Below are 27,104 nucleotides of genomic sequence, written 5' to 3' on the forward strand. Positions count from 1 at the left end.
TCTCTCTTTAAATTTAAAAAAAAAAAAAAGAAACAGGAGTTAATGGGATCCAAAAGCAAAACAGTTAATGTAAGAACAAAGGGAGAAAACACCTGGGAGGGAAAGACAGAAACTACTGTCAATTTCTTATTGTCTTATCTTGTACTTTTGCCTTGTTTACACAATTTTGTTAGGTTTGGCTTTGTTCTGTCTTATTTTGTTAGATTTTATGCTGTCAGATGGTAGGGGCAGCTATTTTGAATATAATGGGATATATTATGGTAATATGATTTCCTATTGCTTTGAAGTCTTAGAACGCTTTCATTCATTGGTTTGATTGGTTTTATTCTGTTTTGTTTGATTTTACTATGTGTGATGGTATGAACAGCTATTTTGAAGGAAAAAAAAGACATTATAGTAGCCATTGCTGATTTGCTATCATCTTACATTGAAGTCCTACCATGCTTTTATTCTTCTGTTTTGATTGGTTCTATCATGCTGTGTTTTATTTGATTCTATTATGTGTGATGGTACGGACAACTTTTTTGAGGAAAATGAGATATTATAACAGCCATTGTTCATTTCCTGTTATCTGGTTATGAAGTCCTATAATGCATTCTTTCTTTTGAATGGTTTTATACTATTTTGTTATGTTTGACATTATTGTATGTGAAGGTATATTCAACTATTTTGAAAAAAAAAGACATGACAGTAGCTACTGTTGATGGCTGGTTGTTTTGTTGTGAAGTGCTGTGTTGCTTGCATAGTCCTGTTCTGATTTGATTTGTTTGTTCTCTTTTGTTTTATTCTTTTTAAAATAAAAAATAATATATTAAAAACTAAAGCAAGGAGTTGTGTGTTATATAGGTCTTACCACAGTTTTTTTGTTTTTTGTTTTTTGTTTTTTTAGTTTAAACACTGTGTAGAAGCCAGATGTGGTAGCAATGCCCAGCAGCCCAGCACTTGAGAGACTGAGGCAAGAGGATAACAATTTGGAAATCAGCCTGAGCTACACATAGCAAGACCCTGTCTCAAAGGAAAAAAAAAAAAAAAGTAGTTTGAGTTTTCCAGGCACCAAGATGATTCTTTTTGGTGCAATTTAGCTAGCCTCAGTCTTCCTAATAGGTCATTTTCTCTCTTATCTGTTAAACCCAAGGTGTGTGAGAAATACTGGCAGAGTGAGAAGCTCAGGTCAGATAGAGAACAAAAGGAGGCTGATTCTAGAATAGTCTTCCCAAACCAGGGCCTAGCACATTTGAGCAGATCAATGGGTTTTTTTTTAATAAATTAATGAATCTCTTCTCCTCTAGTCACTTAGCACTGTTTTCCTAACTGAAATATCTGATCCATTCATCCAGTATTTATGCAGGTTCTCTGATCATCAGTCAGAGAGCAAGCTATCATAAATCTTGAGAGGTAAATCCTTGTGAATTTCATTTAGAAAGAGAAATACTTGGTTCAGATTGAGAGGTCTAATCTGAGAGACTGACTCTTCTCTTGTGTAAAGCTTAGGTTGTCCAAACCTCCAAAAGTGGTCTCAGCTTCTGTATGCACTTACAACAGTAGCCTTTCAATCTGCAGCAAATGCAGTTTCACCTTTTACCAGACAAAAACAAAGGAAATGCTCTCCTTAATGATTTCCCACGGAATACAATTATGTTACCAAAAAAATTCTTTTAACAAAGAATAAAATGCTAACAGGCAGACTCATAAAGAAACCCTCAAGAGCAGTACAACTCTGACGCCAAGTGGTAGAAAATGGTATAAACTCCTTGCCTGAAAAACTGCTGTAGATAATATTGTTATGGGGCATCTGGTTAAAAAAAAAAAAAAATACAGCCTTTCAGTGTTATGTTACCACTAAGACCATCATTATACTACTCTCCGTGCAATCATTATTAAATAAGGATCATAAGCATTTGGCCACATACAGTTCCTGTGAGAATCAAGTAAGTCAATAAAAGAAAAGCAAAGAAGGGCTGGGGATTTAGCTCAGTGGTGTAAGCGGTTGCCTGGCAAGTGTGAGGTCCTGAGTTTGATCCTCAGTACAAAAAAAAAAAAAAAATCTGGGAATAATTGTCAAGTGATAAATAAATGTTAACTCTTTTTGTTATTGTTTTGGGACAGGGTCTCACTGTGCAGTTCAGGGTGGCCTTGAACTCACTTTGTAACCTAGGCTGGACTCTATCTAGCAGTGATCCACCTGTCTCAGCCTCCCAAGTGCTGGGTTTACAGGCATGTGCCACCACACCTGGCATAAATGTTCATTTTTGTTGCTCAGTCATTTGTGTCTGCTGGTGACAGACACAGAGTAAGATGTCCTTGTCCTCCAAGTGCAAGAGCTAATGGGGAAGCAAAAAGAACCAAATGCAAAATGTTTCAATAGGTACTACAACAGATGTGCTAAATAAATACAGGGAAGCTGCACAAAAGGGAGGAGGTTCAGTCCTTTTTCCTCAGACAAAGAAGGTTAATGACTACATTAGTAATGAGTAACCACCCTCTGGCCATATATGATTGACCTCAGATTGGATACCTGTCTTAGGCAAGGTCAATTAGTGTTTTCTTCTAGGAATTTGAAATTGAAATTTTCAGGCATATATCAGACGGTTTTCTAATACTTGATTTAAACCCTGATGGTATCTCAAACTGCACTGTTGTCCTTGAATGTTGACAGATACCTCTGCAGCCTCATCATAAATTTCCACTCCTGACTAAGCTTTGCCTTGATGACTTTGTCACTTTCCACAAAAGCGTCTCAGCTTAGACAGCCGACAAGCTCAAACACTAACCTCTCGTATGTATGCTGCATATTTAAAGCTGTGTTCTTTTAAATACAGTATTTGGGTACCACTGTTACACAAGGCAACTTTACACAAAAGGTCAAATACTACTTGTTATCATTGGAGTAACAATATTTTTATACGATATAAAAGGTTATCAGTTTTGAGCTTTTGATTAAAGTGAAAATAGATCTATGTAAAAGTGCAGAAAAGAGGACATTTTAATTTTAAATTATGTAAGTATTTAAATTGAACATTTTTCTTAATAAAATTAGCATATAGGCATACTTTGCAAATTTATGTCTCACAAATACAAATACATTAAGATGAAACTATACATCTGGGAAGGTTCCCAGAAGACCAACTCTCCACAATTTTTTTTTTTTTTTTTTTTTTTTTTTTTTTTGTCTTTTTCGTTTTTATTGGTACCGGGGATCGAACTCACGACCGCCTGCTTGCAAGGCAGGTGCTTATGCCGCTGAGCTAAATCCCCAGCCCCAACTCTCCACAATTTATACATTTGGGAACCACAGTCATTGTATTTTATATATGTGTGTGGATAAATGTATTTTTTTAAATATATGTATATATATCAGGCACATATGTGTGTATGTGTGTGTGTGAATTTGTAATATAATGACTATATGTAATTCTGGAATATTTACTTAAATGTGGAATACACAGAAATTTTTAAGAAAAAAAAACATTTAACAGCCCATCACCAAGACATCTCCTTTGTCTTTTTCATTCAAGTATGATTTTTACACAGAACATAATAAACATACAAGTTTTTACCTTATTATCCCCAAAAATTTAAAAACATTTTCCACACTCTGAAGCAGTCTCCTAAAATGTCATTTTTGACAACTGAAAGATGGGGGTGGCAGGGGAAAGAGAGGGTTGCCAACATAATCAGAACTCTATTCAGTCACCCTAAATGCCTTGCCTGTAAAGTGCACAAAGTGTTTAGAGTTGCATGGCGCCAGGCAGTGTCTCTCCACACACATTTAGATATTTCTCTACATTGGACAATAATAGGATCAACAGGCAGAACAATACTTCTGAGTGGTTTGTTTATGACACAGGAGTAGAAAGTGAATATATCAAATCATTGTCTTCATCTAACTTTGCATTATTTTTGTGAGTTCTTTAAAAGTAGGGTCATGTTTTATTTATGATTGTACACCCCCATAAACATTCACCCTGAAGTATACATAAATGGAGGAATATATATCCTCTATAATAATTTATCTTAAAGTTGTCTTTTCAAGTCATTCAATCCCTTTACATCTGGATACCATCAGCTGGAATCACTATTCCACATCCCATATAAGTTTCTAACCTTCCTCAATCTTTTTGCATATTTGTTGTGGTAACTTTGCTGTGACATTTATTTCCACACAATTTACTTCTTTTCTTTTGCACTAAGAAGAATCAGGCACGAACTCAGATATTCCCTACACATCCATGCCTGAATTTCACTTCAAATTTTTCATGATTCTAATAGAATTCACTGAAGATTGAGAAAGAATTTTCATAGTATAATAATAAATTCTAATAGTGTAGTGGACATTGGTATTAAAAATCTTCAGCAATTGTTTTGCTTCTTTATTCTTGATCCATTTCTTTTCACCTCAATCCTCTTTCTCATTTCTTCTTTTCCAACTTGCCCCAAGAATTCCAAAACTTTATCCCTCTACTTGGAGCACTGATCATAAATCTAAGAAGGAAATAAGCAGAATGACAATACCTTCAATTTAACAGGATTTAAACTTTTGGATTAAAGAAGAAAGAATAAAGTCAACTGCCTCTTTTTCCAGAAATCACTTTAAAACCTCTGAGATAAAAAGAAATGTATAATTAACCTTTTAAGAACCAGAGATAGTTGATACCTAAACTACTACACAGAAAACAGGCCAAAAACAGAAAATGTAAAGAAGAAACAGAAAGAGGATGTTGTTGATGTAAATCTCAGAAATAATTTGCAGTGCATATTTCTCATAAGTGGAAGACATTGCATTAGGATTTTTTTTGAGAAACAGAATAGGACACACATGTGCATCTATATATCAATATGGTTGTATATTGGTATACAAATATTCGTATTTTATATGTATATGTATAAAGAGATTCTACTAGTTATATATATAGTCCCATATAGATATCATTCTACATGTGCATGTGCACATAAAAGATTTGTTCTAAAGAATTAGCTTATAAGATTATGGAGGTAGGCAAGTCCCAAGATGTAAAGGATGAGCTAATAAACTGGGTAATCAAGACAGCTGATGGTTTGGTTCCTTCCTAAGTCCAAAAGCCTGAGATCAAGGACCGCTGATGGGATGCTTCTCATTCAAGGACTGGCAGGCTCTGGACCCAGGAAGAGCAGATATATTCATCCCAATTCACAGGCAATCAGGCAGGAAGGATACGCTTCCTCAGTTACAGTCAGACTGCCTGTCCTATTAAGGCATTCAGCTGACTAGAAGAGGCCTACTCATATTAAGAAGAGTTCAGTTTATTCAGTCAACTTATCTAAATATTAATCTCACCCAAAATACTCCCACAGAAATGCCCAAATATCCAGACACCCCGTGGTCCAGTCAAGTAGACATATAAAGCTAACCACCACAAACACACACTAAAATACGAAATTGAATTCACTTGTCAAAAACTATAGACCCACATGCACAGACTAATAACGAAAACATCCTTTTTACTTTAGAAAGCAGAAAAGAAGAGCTAAATGGGGGTCTGTCTCGATTACTTTTTATTCATTGCTGAGACAAAATACCTGATGCCCAAAGTTAGGGATGGCAAAGTTTATTTCTTACAGTTCTTGGAAGTTTCAAACCATACTCAATTGGCACTGAAGGAGAGTGGCATGGCACAGCCACAGTTCACAGCAGCTGCAAACAGCAAGGCAGAAACCTGAAGGCAGAGAGACACACCTTCTTCCTGCCATTATATAGTATGCTGGCTCCACCCCTAGGCCAATGTAGTACTCACACCACCAATCTGAGCACCAGACAATGAACCAATCACAAATGCCAGATTTGGCCAAGTCCAAAATTCAAGAGGCTTGGGGGCCACTGACATAAACCATGACATTCCACTCCTGACCCCCAAAGACTCATGCATATCCTTCATACAAAAGATATTTAGTCCATCTCCAAGAGCTGCCAAAGTTCTAACAGGTTCAGTAATGCTGAAAATTTCAAGTCCCAAGTCTCCTCCAAATCTATGGCAAACTCTTAATGGTAACCCCCTGTACAAATGAAACAAGGTTAAAATGTTTCCAAAATGCAAAGGCACAAGATAAACATTACCATTCCAAAAGTTACAAAGAGAGGAATACAAAGCATTGGAATCAAAGCAAGTCCAACATCCAGCAGGGCAAACATTAAGTCCTAGAGTTCCATGCTCAGCATCTGAAGCAATCTGGTTGTAAACTAAAAAGGCTTGGGTGACTCCACTCCCGTGTCACTTTCAGGGATTTCAACCACCACACTTTCTCTCTTAAGCCCATTCTACTTGGTTTTTGCAGCTTTCCTTGAATGATCTACATTCCTCACTTTTCCAAACTTCTGGGGTCTCCACTGCACCTTTGGCTTCACCCTTACATCTTTACATACTGCCCTCTCAGGGTCACACTGCTTGGCCATCCTGGCCTTCTGCAATTGAGGTGGAAGCCATCTTACCTTCAGAATTTGTGCATTTCCTTGCACCTAAAATCAGTGCCACATGGATGCCACCAAGGTTTGCTGCCAGCTGGAGCAGTAGCCAGGCTTTTCTCTCTCTTGGCTGTAGTAGTGGAGTGCCTGGATAGCTAGGCTCTGTGAATCTGATTGTGAGGACAAGCTTCTCTATGTCACCAACATTCTGGAACCTGATGTGGCTGCCACCATTTTTGGAACCTCATGTGGCCTCTGTCACCATTCTGGAGCATGGTGCTCTGCAGGTTTCTGTTTTGAGCAAAGTCTTTCACTTTTGCAGTTTTGAGGCTGCAAAGGATAGAGACCCACTGCTTCCTGGGATACCCCGTAGCCATCTTTCTTATTTCTCTGTTTCTCTTTGGCAATCACTCTCAGCTCTATCTTTGCAACCCACAGCTTTACTTGCATTTTCCTTCTAACCAAACTCACAACATTTTAAATTATCTTGCTGGTCTTTTTGCTCTTGATTTGCAACATAAATCTGGCTAAAAGTCCCCAACAATAGCCATGCCACAGCCTCAACATTTGGCTGCCTTGAAATTTCTTCTCCCAGATTAATCAGTCCATTGCCCTTAGTCTCAGTGTCAGGCAAAGTCTCGGGACACGAGAAAAATTCAGAAAAACTTTCTGCCACGCTATAACATACATCAACTAAAGTCCAACAACCAATGCAGTTCTTTACAGGAGAAACCTCCTGAGCCCGGTGTTTAATGACAGACTTTTTATCTGCCTTCTGGTCTCATGAGCTCTGACCAGAATCTCCTCTACAGAAGAGCCTAAGCTGTTCCAGCTCTATACATTCAGGCAACATCTCTAAATCTTTGCAAACTCTGCCCACAAGCCATTTCCAAAGGCTCTCAAGCCACTTGGTCAGGTGTAGTCACAGAAACAACCCCACTCCTCTGGTACCAAATTCTGTCTCAGTTACTTTTTATTCATTGCTGAGACAAAATATCTGATGCCCAAAGTTAGGGAAGGAAAGGTTTATTTCTTACAGTTCTTGGAGGTTTCAGTCCATACTCAGTTGGTTCCAAGGCAGGGTGGCATGGCAGGGCAGCCATTCGTGGCTGCTGCAAATGACAAGGTGGAAACCTGCAAGAGAGAGAGACACATCTTCTTCCTGCCATTATATAGTATGCTGGTTCCACCCCTAGGCCGGTGTAGCACTCATACCACCAATCCACCACTAGACAATGAACCAATCACAAATGCTAGATTTGGTCAAGTCCATAACTTCTGAGACTTGGGGGCCACTGACATAAACCATGACAATGACTAACACAGATAAATGATATTTCTAGGAAGGAGCCTTTGCCTGAGCAGCTGGGATTGGTGAGAGGTAAAAACTAAAGGAAGCTGTTGAGAGAGAAAGGGAGAAAACAAAGACTTGGCTTCCAAGGAAATGTTTTTAAACTTGGAATGTGGACCTGATGTCTTGGCTAAATAAACCTCTGGAAAAACCTGAACCTTGAAAACTTCCCTTGCTTCACAGATGAAAGAAAAAAATCAAAAAGAACAAGCCAAGAATTCATTTCTGAGGTACTGTTTCTCAAAAAAGAATAGTGGGCCAGACATGGTGGCACACACCTATAATCCTATATATGACATGATCACAGAAAATTCCAAGTATATAGCTCAGTGGCATAAGCACCTGCCTGGCAAGCTCAAGGTCCTGAGTTCAATCCCCAGTTTAAAAGTTCTCCAAAGTTAATGACTTTAAAAAATTTAATATGTCAGCTCTGCCCATTAAAATCACCACAAAGTCATGTGTGGGCTGCCTGGGGGAGATGCAGATGCCAGTTCCTCCTGGCACATGGGCAAGGAGACAAGAAGAGCCAACATTCTCTCCCACACCCCATAAGCAACTAGCTGGTCTGGAGAAACATAGGCTGTGATGATAGCAAATAAGGTTACATACAGCTTAATGCTTATAATGTTAGTGTTTCACTGACTTTGCAGGCCTAAATCCAGTAGGCTGATCAGCTATTCAGAGGATAACAACACACGATGTAGCATCTATGGGGGATCTCCTTCTGGTGTCATTGTTAATCCCTATTCTCTTGTTTTGAAATACTGTATCACTCTCATTGTTTTGCTGTGTTGGGTTTTATTCTGTTTTATCTTGTTTGATTTCATTGTATTGCTGATGGCATTGGGCAGCTATTTCAAAGATAACAAGATACATTATGGTAGCCATTTTGGATTTACTATTATCTTGTTTTGAAGTTCTGTATTGCATTCATTGTTTTGTTTTTATTGGTTCTATTCTGTTTCTGTTTTGTTTGATTTTACTGTGTCTGAAAGTATGAATAGTTATTTTGAAGACAAGAGGCATTTTGGTAACCACTGTTGATTTCTGATTATCTATTTTTGAAGTTCTGTGTCACTTTACATTGTCTTGTTTTGATTGATTTTATTCTGTTTTATTTTGCTTGGTTTTATTCTCTCTAAAATAAATTTATTTTTTAAATCACCACAAAAAAGTTTAGTCTGTTAGTGCACCACTAAATTCCTCACTCACTGGAGTCTAAGCCAGGAGGATTACAAACTAAAGCCCAACATGGGTAACTTAACAAAACCCTGTTTCAAAATTTTAAGAATTTATTTTTAGAAAGGACACAGGGATGTTACTCAGAGTAAATGTTTGAATCCCCAGTGCTGAAATAAAACAAACAAATAAAAAACAAAAAAGGTACACTGGGAAAATATTTGCAACTTATAGCATGGAAAAATGACCAATATATTTGTACCGACATCATTTATATAAAGAAAAAATAACACCCTGGTAGAAAACTAGGACAATTTCATGTAGGAATAATTCAAAAAAGAATAAATACAAATAATTGCTTTGCTACGGAAAATAATTCTACCTCCCTCACAAGATAAAAGTAAAACAACTCTGAGTTAATGTTTCACCTATGAAATTGACAAAGATGGGCCAGGGATTTAGCTCAGTGGCATAAGTTCATGCCTTGTAAGTGTACAGTCGTGAGTTCAATCCCTGATACAAAAAAAAAAAAGATTTGGTAGAAATTGACAAAGATAAAAATTGATAAACTAGCAAACTTGATACATTACATGTTACTTTTGCAATGTAGTTTGGCAAAGCTCTATAGAGGGCAATTTTACACTATGTCACCATCATATTTGCTCCCATTCTCTGATTCAACTATTTCACTGGTGGAATTTATCTTCTAGATATTCTCATATATTTGCAAAATTTGGGATGTCCAATATTAATGACAGAAGTAACCTCAGTAATATCATGAGGTTAGAGATAACCTTAATGCCCACTAATAGTCTCATCAATAAATCATGGTGTTTTTATATAACACAATATTATGCAGCCTGAGAAAAGGAAGATTCATCCTAACACCTAGCAGAGCATGTTGCACCCAGATGTTAGATGAACAAATCACTGAGTGAAAGGAAAGAAAAAGAAAGAAAGAAAGAAAGAAAGAAAGAAAGAAAGAAAGAAAGAAAGAAAGAAAGAAAACAAACAGGGAAAAGGACTTGTTCTATGTGCTATTTAATAAACCTCCAGTATAGATTGTTAGGTGGAAAAGTAAGAAACAGTGTACATATAGTATGCTATTTAAAGGTGAAAATGACTTATCAACATTTTTGCTTTATTAAGTCTTTGTTACCTCTAGAAAAATATACAAAAAACTGATAATAGAGGTTGCTTTTAAGGAGGAAACTCAGGGACTTTGGCACTGGGGTAGAAGAGATACTCTTCTCACTTTGAATGTTTAACAACAGAGCTATATACCATGTCATCAAAAGAATACAATTAAAATTATAAAAATATTTTTTAAAAACAATAAGACTGAATGGGCATTCACTACAAGGTGGCTTTGTTTCTAAATATACAATAACTGTAAAAGAAACTAGTAGTCAATTCCTATCTTCTTAGATCTACATCTAAATCCTTACAACAGTAAACAGGCAGCTGAGACGCTGTTGGCTTGCTTGCTTGCTGTTTTTAAGGCAAGGTCTCTCTCAAACTCATGATCCTGAGTGCTGGGACCACACATGTGCCCCGCCATGTCAATGAGGTACGTGAGTTCACTCTATTAGACTGCCCCCTGCAGTCCTGCTGTGGAACTGAACAGTGCTCAGTATTTTTGCAGTCCATTTGCACTCTTTCCATTCCATTCTAGCAGGAGAGCTGAAGGGAAAAGGTCAGCGCGATCTGGGTAATTCCCTGGCCTCTTCTCCCCAGAGTCATCCCAAAAAGAGCTGCTTTTGCCCATGATGGGTCCCGGGCCCTGCCAGGAGAGACACTGGGTGTCTGCTTTTCAGTATCAGCTTCCTCACTCGGCCTACTCCCCAGCACCACCACACCACACCATCCAGTCATAGAGACAGAGGCTGCACTCATTACTCAGGAAACTTCCTAGCACAAGGAAGAAAAAGGCACAAAAATGTGAGAAATAGGAGATGAAAGAATAAGAAAATAAAAAGATCAAAGTAGAAGATTTAACAGCCTATAAATACAAATGTTAAAAGTGAGCAGAGGGGACAGATCACTGCTCTTATTCTTAGTAGGTCCCTTGTACCCTGGACACAGCTTTATAAATAACCCCTTTTTTAAACTTTCCTAAAAATTACACATTTTGAATGTGCCATTTTATGCCAACCCTTGATTGATAAGTTAGTTTAACCTTTTGCATTGTTTGTACTTTCTGTCTCAACTCTGCTCCTTGCTGTGGTTTAGATCTGGATGCCCCTCCAAAGTCTCAGGCACTCATAGGTGGCACTTTTGGGAGGTGGCTGAATCACACAGTGGATACCCAGCAATGAGGTGCAAAGTGTGATGTTGAGAGGTGAAGCCTGGTTGGAGGCGGTGAGTCACTGGGGACACACCCTGGAAATATGTATCTCTCTCCTCCTCCCTTGCTGGCTGCCACCTCCCATGAGATGATTCTGCCCTGCCAAGCCCTTGTGCCAGGCCACCCTGTCTTGGAGCCAACTGACGATAGACTGAATCTTCTACAAACTGTGATCCAAAATAAACCTTTCCTCCTCTGAGCTGCAGGAATTGAGGATTGTGTCTCAGTGAGGTGACAGTAACTAAGGCTCTTTCTCCCAAGATGCACCTCAAGATCCATTTAACTCCACAGATCAACTTGTTTTCTTTGCATATCAGAACACTAACTAAAATATGTGTGGAATCCTAGTTTTCTCTATTTTCATTCTCAACATTCAAGTAATTTTAAATATGGAAGACATATGAATATATTTTTAAATATATTCATACTTGAGAATCTAAAGCCTATGGAATTCATAGGTTTAGGAAATAGCAGAATTATAACTTAAAAAGAATGAATACCTAAATGAAAATAAATAATATCTGAAATGAAAATTTTATTAACTAGGTTTAACAACAGATTAGACATTGTGGAAGAAAAGAAATCAGTGAATTTGTAAAGAAAGCAGAGATGGTAGGAATATCTAAACTGAAGCACAGGGATGGGAGAAAATGTTAAATATAATTTTGAAATTCTCAGACTCATGAGACAAAAGCAACTGGTCTGAAATGTAATTGAAGTCCTGAGAGAGAAAGATTAAAACAGAAAAAATATTTGAAGAATTAGTGCCCAAAGATTTTTCCAAATTTTATGAAAATTATCAACCCAGAAATCCAAGAAGTTTATTGTGGTCTCAACAATATAAAGAGAGCCAGATAAATCTACAGTGAAATTTCTGAATACTAAAGATTTTTTTCCAAGAAAATCTCTTTAAAAGAATCCAGATAGGGAAACACATTGTATACAGTAGGAGAATTTTTTAAATTATCACTCATTTTGGTAAGAAATAATAGAACAGCAGAAGGTAATGAAATGACATTGTTGAAAGAGAAAAAAAGAAACTACAATTCATCCTCGAATTCTAGATCCAGTGAGAATATTCTTCCAAAGTATTGTTACAGGCAGCTGAGCTAGTTAGAAATATTATATATAGGCAGTCAGACAGAGATAGGTCCTCGAAGAAGCTGGCACAGAGGACCAGATGTCTGATGACCTTGGAGGGGACACACACCTGTTTCCGTGGGCCAGATTGGGGACAGAAGGCAAAACAAATGCAACCACACACCCTTAAGTATAATTCTTAGGGATTAAGTCTGGATCACCTTGAGAAGCCAAGAGTCACCATCCCAAAACCCCTATCAGAGTCACTGATCCATAAAGAAGGCTCACTTGCTACATGACTCACTTCCCCATTTGTCCCTGATTTGGTCAATTTTACCTAACAGTTAAACTTATTGGTTGACCATAGCTCTGTCCACCTCAGGCCCATCTGCCTCTAGAGTTCCCAGTTTTCCCCAACTTTAGACTTGCCCCACCTCATGATTTTACTCTATAAAAATCCATAGAAAATAGAGTGGACAACCCACTCAGGATCCTTCTTTCTCTCTCTCGGACAGAAGCTTTCTTTCTCTCAATAAATATTTCTGCTCTTAACCTCTATTGTTCCTAAAATTCATTCTTCAATTTTAGAGAACATGAACTTGTTCCAGACATATAATGGTTTGGAAGTTTCATTCCCCTTTATCAGTATGATCAAAGGAAAATGTTTTCAGATAATACAGAATCTGAGAGAATTCATTACCAGAAACCTATATTGCAAGAAATGGTTAAAAAAAAAAAAACTCTTCAGGTAGAAGCAAAATGATACCTAATAGAAAGGATGACACACATGAAGAAATAAAAAGAAACAAAAATAAGAAACAAATTGAAGAACAACAGCGGATACTTTTCCAGCTGCTTCAGTCTCACAGGATCTAGAATTTAAGACCATTCCCTATCTGTTAAGAATTGGAAAAAGCTGGACATGGTGGCAAGTGCTTGTAATTTTTGCACTTGGGAGGCTAAGGCAGGCGGATCCCTGTGAGTTTGAGGCCAGCTTGGGCTACCTAGTGAGTTCAAGGGCAGCGTGAACTGCATAATGAAACCCTGTCTCACTCTCCCCCCACCCCAAAAAAGCAAATTGGAGAACCAAGTTCATCGAGAATTCAAACAAATCCATATATGATAGCCTTTAGTTCAGAAAAGGGTTATGCATTTGTGATACCATGTGGTGGGCTGAATATGTAAGATTTCAGGCTTTTCAGCACAGCAAAGAACTGCAAATCTACACTCAAAGGTAAAAGAAAAGTGGGTACATTTATTGATGACCACAGGAAGATGTGCTTAGGGCAGATCCACACTAACAGAAATATGGCACAGAAAAGGTGCCAGGACAACAGGAAAGTAAAAAGCACAACATGCACAAACATAAGTCAAGCTTTCAGACTTAAAAGGAAGCGCACTAGCCTGGGTGTTTCTCATTGGGTCTCTAGATAAGATTGGCAGGAATGACTGACAGAAGGCTGAATCATCTCAGGGGTTTTCAGCCTGTGTATCCTGCAGCTCACTCCGGTTAACTTACATGTATGAGCCGAGATGCATATTTATGAACCTTTAACAAGGGTAGAGTGGGGAAAAGGAACTGAACAATGAAAGGTTCTTGCCCTAGAATAAATTACTGTATGGTTATGGCGGTGGTCTAACGTGGTGGAAGGCCAAAGCCGGATGCCTTCCACTTCCTGCTTTTTCCTCAGCCTTAATTGCAACTCCCTTTCCTGCTTGCACGCGAAGAAATTCCAATCAGCTCCTTGCACCTCATCAATGCCCACCCTAAGCGCACCCCACCCCCATCAGAGCCCATACCCATGTTCCAGTAGATGTGGTTAGACCATCTATGGTCATGGGCTCTTCTCCGCCTCCTTGGAATAAACGCTATTTTTTTCTTTATATTCTCTCTTTTATTGCACCAAAAACTCTTTCAAACAACAGCCAGGAAATCTATCACACGGCTCTCTGGCTTGGAGCCTCAGGGATTTTTCTGGGTCTGTGTTATTTTATTTATTTTCCTTTTTTCTCAGAACAATGACAGGATTGGCCATGGGGCATTTCTCAAATTTAAATGGAGGGGCATGGTCTTCAGCTCTTTGTGTTATCTATGCTAATTAAACTCATAAAAAATCCACTTAAAATATCTGGTTAGAATAATGAAGTCTGTATGATATAGTTGGAAGATACTCCCAAGGTACTAAATGTTGGGTCTGGAGTTTGCTATCATAACATCTATGATTAAATTTTAGGAACAACAGAAGTTAAGAGCAGGATATATTTATTGAGAAAAAGAAAGCTTCTGTCCAAGAGAGAGATAGAGGGGGTCCGGAGTGGGTTGCCAAGGACACTGCCTTCTCTAGGGATTTTTATAGAACATCCATGAGGTGAAGCGGGTCCAAGGTGAGGAAAAATGGGAACTTGCAGGGCAGTCAGACCTGAGGTAGAACAGAATTATTGTCAATCACTAAGATTATGAATGTAATTGCTCAGATAAAATTGATTTAAATTGGGAACAAATGGGGAACAAGTCATGTACTAAGTGGGCATGAATACAGAATAGGGCCTTTTCTTGTAGGGGGCTGGGTTAGTGGCCCCTTCTGCTTTCCTCAGTGTGGTTGATACCTATATAGAGTACCCATCCCTGATGTTTATTCTTCTGTGTGGCTGCATATCTTTTGTCTTGAGATCTGGCCCACAGCAGGAGATATTTTTTTTCCCCCAGAGCTGCAAAATATCTTGTCTTCTGCCTTGGCTCCTTCCCGGATCCAACCCTGACTAACTGCCTGTAATATTCTATCTAACTTAGCTATCTATAACACGTGCATAACTTTCAATAGCAGAAGCCTAATCTTTGGTGCAGATATTTTCTAACTGAAGCAATGTTCATAACATAAGTGAACTAAAGTATAGCATATTGAATGCAACCAGAGAATAATGCTTGCCCTCAAAGTGTTTCCTGTTCTAATCCACCTAACAAAATTCCTCTTATTTGTGAGACTGGGATAAAACAGTGAGGACAATAAACTAAAAGTTCAATAGAAAAGTTAGAATATAATGTTGAGAAAAATCTTTTAAAGCAAGAAACAAAACAACAAAATAAGAAGAAAATAGGAGAGGAAAGATTTATAAAATTAAAGTATCAGTGTACAGGTTGCAATAGGCTACCAAAAGAAATTTCAGAAACAGCACACAAAAAGAGCAAAGAAACTTTCCAAAGAAATAATAAATGAAAATGTTTCATAAGTTTCTACATTGAGGATTGGAGACATAGCTCAGTGGCACAGCTCCTGCCTGGCAAACATGAGGTCCTGAGCTCAATTCCTGGCACCAAAAAAAAAAAAAAAAGTTTCTACATTGAAACAAATTAATTTATCTCCAGTGTAGTAAATTAAAAAATATCCATACCAAAACAATTCATAAAATCTCAAAAACACCAGAAAAAGAATGTCCTAAGAGGTTCTAAGATAGAAAGGGGAAAAGACATAGAGAAAGAATCAGAAACCAACATTAATGATTGAATGCAACTGCACTGCTTTCAACATTCAAGGCAACTTGTATCTCAGAATATACACATAGCCAAACTTACAAATGAGTATGAGAATAAAACAAAGATATTTTCAGACATTTCACACCTAGCCAAACTTCCAAACAAGTAGAAGGATAAAGCAACATCATTTTCAGATTTTGTTTTGTTTTGTTTTGTGAGATATGGTCTCACTATGTAATTCAGGCTGGCCTTGAACTCACTATGGAACGCAGGTTGGTCTGAAACTCACAGTGACCTTCCTGGCTCAGCCTCCCAAGTGCTGGGATTATAGGCACGCACCAACACAGCTAACTTTTCAGACATTTGAGCTCTTGAAATTTTTGTCTATGGTTCATGCTTTGTTTATCTATTGCTGCATAACAAATTCCACTAAAATGCAGCAATTCAAAGCAACATTGGCTCTCTCCCAATTTCTGTGGGTGAACAATCACAGTTTCGGTGGGGCTTTAGCTAAGCATGTCACAAGACTGCAATTCAGTTCATCAGCCAGGGACACAGCACTCTCCTCAGAAGCTCCCCAGACACCAAAGAATTTGCTCTGGGGTTAGTCACAGTATATGGCTGTTGGGAGACTTCACTGTCTTAACGGCTGTTGGTGAGAGACTTCGCCTCTCTATCAGGACAGCTCAACCCAAGGCAAAGGGCACTACAAACGCTGCCATGTTTGTACTCTGATCTCATTAATGAACTGCTCTAACTTCTTTTATGTGCTTTTGGGAGAGGACTGCACAAGGAAGCATATCCAGCCTATCAGAAGGCAGGAATCAATTGGGGTCATTTGGAAGATGATTTCTATGGTCTTATCCTGGGAGGTCTCAGGTGATATATTCCACCCAAACGAGGAAACCAACAATGAGAAGATGTGCCTAAGAAAAGAGAGAGAAAGGGAATCTCTAAGAAGGAAGGGAAATGAAACACCAAGTAGCCAGTTAAGATCAAAACAACAGCAAAAATTAGATTGGGAAGACCTAGGCGTCCAGGAAGGCTAGCTCAAATCAAAGACTACTGAGTTGGTAGGATTTAAACATATGGTACAAAGATTGCTTGCTACTTCTAGCAAAGTGGAATGAAGCAGGTAACATATGTGAAAAATATTTTAAAAACTCAGCAACGAGGGCCAGGGATTTAGCTCAGTGGCATAAATGCCTGCCTGTCAAGCACAAGGTCATGGGTTCAATCCCTGGTCCAAAAAAAAAAAACCTCATTAATTAAGACCAATTTTAACTCAACTGAAGAAATGTAATAATAATAATGGAAAAGAGGTCTGATTCTGATATATCACACATAAAGTTATAATAATTTAAACACTAACCATTGAGCTAGTAGACATTGTATAACTAAAAATGGTGTTAGCATGAAAGAAGGGAAAAAATCTGTCAGTGTGAGGGTGTGTTTGCAGAAGAGACTATGCATCATGTTGCAAAGTCACAAGCCTGTGGAAAATACTAATTCAAAATTTAACCAAAAAATGGCTTGTTGGGGCCAGTGATTAGCTCAGTGTTACAAACACCTGCCTGGCAAGCACACAGTCCTGAATTCAATTCCCAGTACGAAAAGAAAACGGTTTGGTATGATATTGAGATACATGGAGGCAAATATCAAAAAGAAAGAGGTGGAAGGTTTATAAGTATTAGCCTTTGGAAAGGAGAATCAGGTGTCGAAGTTGTTGGATAATAAACTGCTACCTTTTTTACATTATACAATTCTTTGATTTTATTAACTACTGTATATAACTTAAAATTTTAATATAACATTTTTGTTTAATGAACATAATTTTACATTCAATTTAAATTAAAGACTAACTTGAGTAGTAATTTGTTTTGGTTTGTTTTGCACATATTAAAACAATTTTACTTTAAATAAAATGTATTGCTGAAAGGATTATGGCCCAGACAGGACACTGTAGCTGGTAAAGCCTCAGGCAGAACCAAGGAGCTCCATCTCCCCCACCCCTAGGAATTTGCTCTGGCATGAAATGAATACCAATGAGATACCTGCGCATCCCTAATGCCCCTCAGGCACCATCCCCAACCTAAGCTACATGTATGCCCCCACTCCACATGTCTGATGGAGTGATCATCGACTGGGGAAGACAATGTCAGATCCCAGGGGGTCAGGGGGTCTCTCCCCACATTCTTAAAATAAAGGTCATTTATATTTCGTACTTCTTATCTTTTCAGCCATGCCACAATCCTATCAATTGCCATATATAGTGACAAATAGGAAATTATCTTAAGAAACTGAATTACACTTCATAATAGCATTTAAAATATAATGCTACTGCACAGCATATATTACCTGAAAATTGATTGTTTTTGAAATGGTATTATAAAACAAGCAAATAACAGGTACTATCATATTAGTTGTTCACTTGGAAATTAAGAAAATATTAATTTTGGTGACCCAAATCCTTCATTATATTATTAGAATATAATTCAGTCTTTTATAAATTCCCTTCCAAATGATAATTTACTGAAGAATAAAATCTTAAGTTTGCATTTCCTCTTTTATAAGTCAAATTTTATATTTGCAAACATCAGAAATTTTGCTCATTTTCTTCAGTGTAATAGAATTTTCCACTTATCTGAATATACAGAAAAATAGTTGGTGTCATGTGAAACAAAAAGGGCGAGAGGAGGGAAGCAGAAGGACAGGAATCAGAAGGGCTGGGTGGAAAGAAGGAAGGAAGGAAGGAAGGAAGGAGGAGTTGTGGTCTGTGTCTAGAAGTCCTCCCAAAGCCTCATGTGATCATAGGTAGGGCTTTTCAAAGGAAGTTGAATCCAGAGTGTGTGATACTGGGGTCAAGGGTGTGTGACTACTCATTTGCTTGGCGTAGCTCTGGGTAGGGTTAAGAGTGCCCCACCCTGGCTGTGAGTGCTACCCATCCGGGCATCCTGGAGGGAATGTAAGGAGACGAAAGAGGGTCATTGTCTGCTACTTTCTGCTTGCTTCCTCACTGCTTCACGGCTTTGCTGCCTTCTTGCCTTCTGTCTGCCATGAACAGCAACGCTTCTCTTTAACACCCCTCTGCCCTGCCCGTCTGCCTGGGAGCCAGGTGACTTTGGACTGAAAGCTAAATAAACCTTCCTCCTTTCACTTCAGGCGTTATGTGTTTTGTCTCAGCAATAAGAAAAGTAACTGAGGAGGGAAGAAAAGATGTTCCAGAGTATAAATTCCTGAGTATAGGTCAGTTCATTCCCAACAGCTTAGAGAAGAAAGGCTGTTGCAACACTGCCCATCCAACTGCACCCCCAGTCAAGTCTCAGTATATCAGAACCCTGGCTGGAACCATGGCTCAAGAACTAACAATATGTATATTACCCAAAAGCTGCCCTCAGTCAATAGAATAAAGTAATTCAGGTTAAGCAACAAGACTTGGTGTTCACTTATGTCCAGAATTTTGAGAGTCATTGAGAATCCTATTTTATTTAAAAATTGGATTATTCAGTCTACTGTTTTCTTTTTTTTTAATTTTAACTCATACATAAAAATCATATATATAATAATGTGGTGTCATGTAATGTGCTATACATGTATACTGCTTTGGCTTGTGTCTCAGTGTCTCCCCAAAGTCTCATACAGTCATAGATGAGACTTTTTCACAGGCAGCTGAATGTAGAGTATGTGTCTGATGATGGTGCACTGCTAGCATTAAGAGTGCTAGGGTTAAGGGTGGGTGATAGATGGACCAGTCCACTGACTGGGTTAGCACCACCCTAACACCAGTAGCCTACACAGAGTATAAAAGACGTGGGGGGGAAAAAAAAAGTTAGTTTCTTGTTTGTTTTGCTTCTGCCCACCATGGACTGTTCTCCTCTTGCAAGTCACCTTGGCTTGGAGCCAGCCAATTTTGGACTCAAATCTCTGCAAACCGTGAGATAAACCTTCCCCCCTTTAACATTTGGGCATTGGGTATTCAGCAATGAGAGAACAGAAACTAAGATGTGGTGTGTTCCATACTTTGCAATGGTACCCTTGTGGTACCCTTTCTCCTGCATAGTTATAACATACTACGCATGAATCAACCTTTCCCCATTTTTCTCTATCACCTATAATCCCATGTCTCTGGTAACTATCATTCTATGCTCAACTTCTAGGAAGAAATCAATATTTTTGGATTCTACATAAGAGTAAGAACATATTGAATTTGCCTTTCTGTACCTGTCTTATTTTGCTTAACATGCTTAACATGTTCCATCCACATTGTTGCAAATGACAAAACTTAATTCTGTCGCTGAATAGTATTCCACTGTGTATGTGCACTACATTTTCTTTGTCCATTCACTTGTTGATGGACACTTGGTTGTTTCAATTTCTTGGCTATTATAAATAGTATATCAATGGACATGGAAGTACAAATGTCTTTTTAACATATTTATTTCATTTCCCTTGGATGCTGGATCATATGGTAGTTCTGGTTTTTGGTATGGACCTACGATTTTTCTTAACAAAGTTACCCTGGGCTGAGGATGTAGCTCACTCAGTGGCAGAGCACATACTCATTGTAAATGAGGCTCTAGGTACAATCAAGTTCAGTCATCTAAGTATTGTAGTCATTTTCCTAGTTTTCCTCACAATCCAAAAGGTTATATTTGTAATCTCATTGAGCCGTAATTGGAATTCTAGCAAGTTCATTCCAATATACCACCACCAATGCAAGAGCAAAAACACCAAGACATATTCCAAGTTAAGGGCAGCCAAGCGGTCCTAAGACTAATCCTTGTGAGGACATGTGGACAAAGGCCTTGAACCTAGGCCTCTCCTAGCATTTGTTATCTTATGAAGAATGGGGGTGGGGATGAGTGATAGTGAGGATGGTGGGAATTTCATGAGTAACTTGAGCTGGCTGGCCAGGTGCAAGATTGGCATCTCTGTAAATTGTAGAGATAAAGATATGCAGAAGGATCAATTTACATAATCCAATTAGGGTAGCAGTGGAATTGTTTTGGGGGGCTATTACTTCAGTTTCTGATATGCAGATTCTTGTGCCCTAGGAAGTCATAGCCTTTTACCTTGAGGCTAGTACCCAGTTGACATTCCCAGATCTATTTGCTCTACTGTCTGCTCAATCCTATACTGTGGAGAACACTATGGGAGGAAACAGGACTGTCTGATGGCTATAGATTTTGCATATTAGCTCCTAGGCTAGCCTTATTTGCAATGCTTAGAGTCAATTGAAGAAAGAAGGAAACATCCTAGCCAGCCTTTTACATATCAGTATAAGGAAATGAGTCTCCAAGACGTCAAAATCACAGTAATTGTTTTGGATTCAAAAGGAGTCACTGGAGTTGTCTCCCACACTCAGTACCACCAAAAAAAAAAAAAAAAAAAAAAAAAAGACTTGTCTCCAGACTATTCTCTCTGGGAGCAGTAAGCCAGTGTCACTTAACGTGGAGTCTACAAGATCTTGGTTAAGGCAGAAAAGGGTAAATGATATTTTTCTTAAAAATCACTAAGAAATCCAGTGCTAATTCTGTAGCATTATGATATAAAATCTAGCAATACTATTGAAAGATTTTTGGCCCAGACAAGACACTGTAGCTGGTAAAGCCTCAGGTGGAACTAAGGAGCTCCATCTCCCCCACCCCTAGGAATTTACCTGTGACTGTATCTTCCCTACCTCTAGGAATTTAATGGGCTACCTGTGCATCACTAATGCCCCTTAGGTTCCACTCCAAACATTGGGGGGTCTTTCCCCACGTTCTCAAAATAAAGGTCATTTATATTTCATACTTCTTATCTTTTCAGCCACCACTGGTCCCCACAGTTCTATCATAGGGTTCCCTGACCAGGAATGGCAGACGAGAGACTCCTGGGATTCTTCCAGTTTGAGTCCCCTGCCATTCAGAACCAGGACCGGACTACATCCTGCATTAATTCCTCACTTCTACACTTGGGAGCTGTAAACTTGTCACTGCTGGCTTGCAAACAACATCGACCCAATTTACCACAGGTGAGCAACCCCCAGAGATTGCCGCTGGGCCAGGCCCCAGGTGGGTTTTCTCCCCCTTTCCATGGGTTTGCGTGACGCTCTCACACCCTTAGATAGCCCAAGGCAGAGTTTCTCTGGACCAACCTGGGTTCACACTGAGGAACTCTCACATCCTTCAGAGCTTTTTAAGTTCTCACGGGCAGAGCTGTTACTAAAACCCATGAGAAATCCACTCGTATATATATATTGGTGACAGCCAATTATTACAAGCTTTGGAACCAAAATACCCATTGGTCTAAAACAAGTAAAAAGTGACGACTTAAACTTAGTAGACCATGGTCCGTTGCCTCATCTGGCTATAACTCCGTTGGTCAGATTTTGTTTTGGCGACCACTTCCTGTCCCCTCCCAAAAAACCATACCTATCTATGGCTTATCACACTGACGACAAGTTTACAAAACTCTCTATCTTTAAGCCTTTGTTTTGGGAATGTGCGTCCTTTCCCACTCTTCCAGGATCTCTCCCCCTCCCCACACTTAAAGAGATAACAGCGTCTTTATTTGCAGCCTTTCAGAGCTTTCTCAGTGTCTCCTTTCCTCCCTGCTTCCCCTCCACGCCACCGTACATGCATCCCCGCTGGGATGGGGGAGGTGCACCCAAACAGTGTTGAGAGATATGCGGGCTGCTTTAAGCTTTCACACCGTGCCCCAACTCCGTGTGGTATCTCGGCTCTCATGCTGCGCTCCAGGTCCATGTGGGGCTGGCTCTAACGCTGCGCCCTAATCCGTGCGCCCACAAGCAGTTCCGGCTCCACATGGCGGCTCAGCCCCACTCAGGGTCCCAGCGTGTAGGGTCCCAAACGTGTCCCAGCCCCTCACCCCATGCACCGTGCGCCCACCGACGCAGCCCACTCGGCTTACACCGCCCCCGCCTTGTGTGCGTTTTCAGGGCAGTTCCAGCCTGCTCCGCACACTAAGTCCCGACACTCGCCCCGCCTTCACTGTGCATGCCCCGCCCCCATGCTGGGCGTGCTCTGCCTGCATGCCAGACCACAAACACAGATAAACAGCAACTCCACAGCTGGGCTCAGAGATGTTAGTTTTTACATTCTCAAACCATTTAATCAAGGTTAAATAAGCTAACAATAGACAAGACTGGCTGATAAACAGGGAAGTGGCCACCTGGTAATTTTACCAGCCTTGTTTATCAATTAAAGCCTTCAGCAATCTCCTAAATGTTTAACAACCAAAATTAAGAGGTAATTATAGATTCCTTTTGCTGTAAACCACCAGTAATGTTCTATGTTAAGCTTACCGCCTATATTATACTGTATTGTCACCGATCTCCTAAATGTTTAACAACTAAAATTAAGAGGTAATTATAAATTCCTTTTGCTGGGAACCACTAGCTTTTTTCCAAGACAAGGGTTGTATGATATATGCAAAACAACAAGATCAACAGTGTGACAGAAGCCAAACTTAAACCTTTCCCAGCCTATTTGCCTGCCCTGGCTCAGCCCTCCACTGAGCCATAATTAACTATATTCAATTGATATTAAATAACACTGTAGCTGATTTCTCTCCTAAATAAAAAGATAAAAAAATAATTAAACAGGCCATCCTCCAAAAATCAGATGGCACTAGACACTTTAATAACATAAATAGATACTTATATATGACATAAATGATATGCCAGTTCCTAAAATTCTCTGGACCTGTCCTCCTTATGAGAAGCCATTACTAAAAACTTAAATACCCTGTTGATTATATTTGACTCCTGCATACTTACTTAATTCTACAGATACCTTCTACTGTACACCAAATCCCAAACAAAAAGGCAAAACTTGACCTTCAAACTCCACAGAGACCTTCTTAATATGGTTTTTCATATTTTCAACAACAGAAATAACAGTGACACTTGGAGTTCTAAGACAGGTAAACCAACACAAGGTAGAGCTGCCTGGGCCTCCCCCACATGGACCATGCCTCAAATGCAGCAGAAGACATTGGGCAAGGAAGTGCCCCATCCTGGCATTCCTTTGAGACCTTACCCCAGGGCTACTGCACTGTCCTAGCCACCAGAGAGTAGGTAAGCCATCCTAACTTCTAGCCCTCACAGGAAATGCCAACACTACCAGATTCATCACTGACAGATCTGCTTAAACTTGCTGCTGAAGACTGATGGGGCTCAGGGCCAACAGCAGCCCACTTTAAGGTGTCCATCTCCAAGTCCAAGTCCCACTAAAAGTCTCAGGTAAGACATTCTCTATATTTGTGGACATAGAGGCCATATGTACAGAGTTCTTCCTGAGTTTTCAGGCTGCTACAGTAAGTCCTCAATTTCTATGACATGATATTGAGGGTCAACCTATGCCATTTACAAACAGGGCCTATTTCATGCAGGTTCCAGACTGCTTCTTCCCCATCCACCCAGTGGTGCCAAATCTTCCCTCCACCACTCACTCTACAGTCCTAAACCTTAAAAATGCTTTTTATTCCCTTGTGTTTATACAGGCTGACCCAGACACTGAGGCCTCAACAGCTTACACCTGTTATCGCTAGTAAACCTCTCCTCAGTGATATAAACCACCCTCTTCCTTTCTTATTCACCAATTTATCAGGTAACCCTGGTCAAGACTGACAGATAAATTTTGTCTTCTATTGCAAGGACTACAACCAGATTAGAGCGACCGATACCTGATATTCTTGGCAACCTCAACAGTGATCAAACTAGACTGCCATCCTAGTTTCACATCATTCAGGCTAAGAAGTGCCCTTCCAGCCCTAGATCTAACCATCCTTTTGCCTACTCATCTCCATTTCACCAAGGCCTCACAACCACAGCTCTCAGGCTATCATGTTTTGTTATCCAATTTGGTTTCTAATTTCTTATCTTTTTTACAGCAGGACTCTCAACAGTATTTCCTAAAGACTCCTATGTCATGCATACCAGAGACAAGCCTTTCCCTCTTAACTTTTACCCTTTCAGATGGGGGAGTAATCACCTCTCATAACTTCACTCCTCTTAACCTTACACTTATTTTTCAGAATTCTACCTCACTGTGACAATGATCCTACCTCAACATGGTCCTGATATAATGACATGTCTAAATCAAAGGCACCTTTCCTTATACCTCACCTGGGTCCTTAAATATGACAGTGCCATGCCTCTTCATAACATCTTGTCTCTTTGTTTTTCCAGTCTAACATACGTGCATTCAGCAGTGAAGTTGTCCTGGCTAAAACACCTGGCACCAGCTTCTACCTGGGCATCAACTGTCATCCCATCAACTCCCCTAGACCCCAGTACAGCGCCCCCTCCCAGCAGGAATCAGTAAAGAAAGAAATCTTTCATAATAATAATAATTTTTCATAATAATAATCATAAGACAGGATATGAAAGAGTTTTGGCCCAGACAGGACACTGTAGCTGGTAGAGCCTCAGGTGGAACCAAGGAGCTCCATCTTCCCCACCCCTAGGAATTTACCTCTGGTGCCAGTGGGCTACCTGTGCATCACTAATGCCCCTTAGGTTCCACCCACAAACCTATATGCCTAAACTTATATGCCTTCACTCCAGTGTTCCATGGAGAGATCGCCGACCCTGGGAGGAGATGCCACACCCCAGGGTGTCAGGGGGTCTCTCCTCGCATTCTTAAAATAAAGGTCATTTATATTTCATGCTTCTTATCTTTTCAGCCACCGCCGCCAGTCCCCCACAGTTCAATCAACTATTATTCACTGTTCAGAGTGATATTAGTCTAGTCTCTTATGTTCAATTTCAGCATACATAAAGATAAGGACAGCTGCTATGAAGAGAATGAGAAACCTTATGATAGTCATTATTGACTTCCCCAATGTTAGGTCTTGAAGACTTAAAAAGCCTTCATCATCCTGTAGTGATTTGATTAGTTCTATAATGTTCAATATGTATCCAATGTGTGTGAAGATGGGGACAACTATTTGGAAGAAAACCAGAGACAATAAGATAAACAGTGAAGATCTCCAGTGAACTTGCTTTGAAATCCATGTTTCTTAAAATTGTTTCCTTATGCTCTGTTTTGTTATGTTTAATGTTACCCTTTTTAAATAAATTTTTAAAAATCACTGAACAAAATCAAATAAAAGAAGAATACTGTACATAAAACTTTTTTAAAAAACTCAAAACAAAACATTTTAATTTACATTTCAATTACGCAGAGAATAGAAAAGTCAACATGAATATAATGTACTTCAGGCCTGGGACACAGCTCAGTGCCTGGCAAGTGCATGGTCCTGAGTTCAATACCCAGTACAAAACAAAAATGTGCTTCAGAGCAAATGTAGTTTACATGTAATAATTCAGTATATATACAATATATATCAGTATACGTGCCATGCTATAAAACATGCAGTAAGAAAAAGTAGCTTGCAGAATGAGCACAAGAAAAAAAATGTCTAAGGAAGTTGAAAACAACATTTTGGCTGGCAGTAAAATTGCACAGCTGGTGCCATTTGGGGAATAAAAAGGAAAATATTTTTAAAGACCAGCAATTTTTAGAAGGATTTCAAAAATTTACTTGAGTTCTTGAAGTTTTTTTGTTCATCTGAAGCCTAATGTTCTCCATTTTCATTTCATTTTCAATCAAGTTTTCTAGTAGATTTTTATCTTAAAAACTTGAAAAATACAATTCTCATAACTACATAGTCTCATTAGGTAAAAATAGAAGCAATGGAGGGAAAAATAGCCTACTAATGATTCATGTGTATTACTTTCCAGATGAAGAAGTAGAAACAGCTAATATATACATGAAAAAGTGTTCAACATCACTGGTCATTCAAGCGATGTAAATTAAAACAACACTGAGATTCCATCTCACCCCAGAAAGAATGGCTATTGTTTTATTTACTTTTCTCATCGCTGCCAAGAAAACATACAGGACACCCAGACTTTAAAGGGGAAAGTTTATTTAGCTCACACGCTGTAGAGGTTTCAGTTCATAATTGGCTGGCTCCAAGGCAGGGTGGCACATGGCAGAAGGACAATAGTTCATCATGGCAGAAAACAGCAAAAGCAACAAGGGAGACCCGAACAAGTCTCTTTCTGTCCCTTATATTGTATCCAGTCAACTGGGTTAGAGAGGTGCCAATCCAATCAGTGGATTGATTCAGCCCGCACCCTTAATCCCAGCGCGGTACTACAAATCAATCACACACTCTAGATTTGGCCATCTCCAAAAATCTCTTATGATCACATGAGGCTTGGGGG

Source organism: Cavia porcellus, unplaced genomic scaffold (assembly GCF_034190915.1).
Source record: "Cavia porcellus strain 051 isolate PalLab524CR breed Dunkin Hartley unplaced genomic scaffold, mCavPor4.1 scaffold_16, whole genome shotgun sequence".
NCBI classification, from domain to species: domain Eukaryota; kingdom Metazoa; phylum Chordata; class Mammalia; order Rodentia; family Caviidae; genus Cavia; species Cavia porcellus.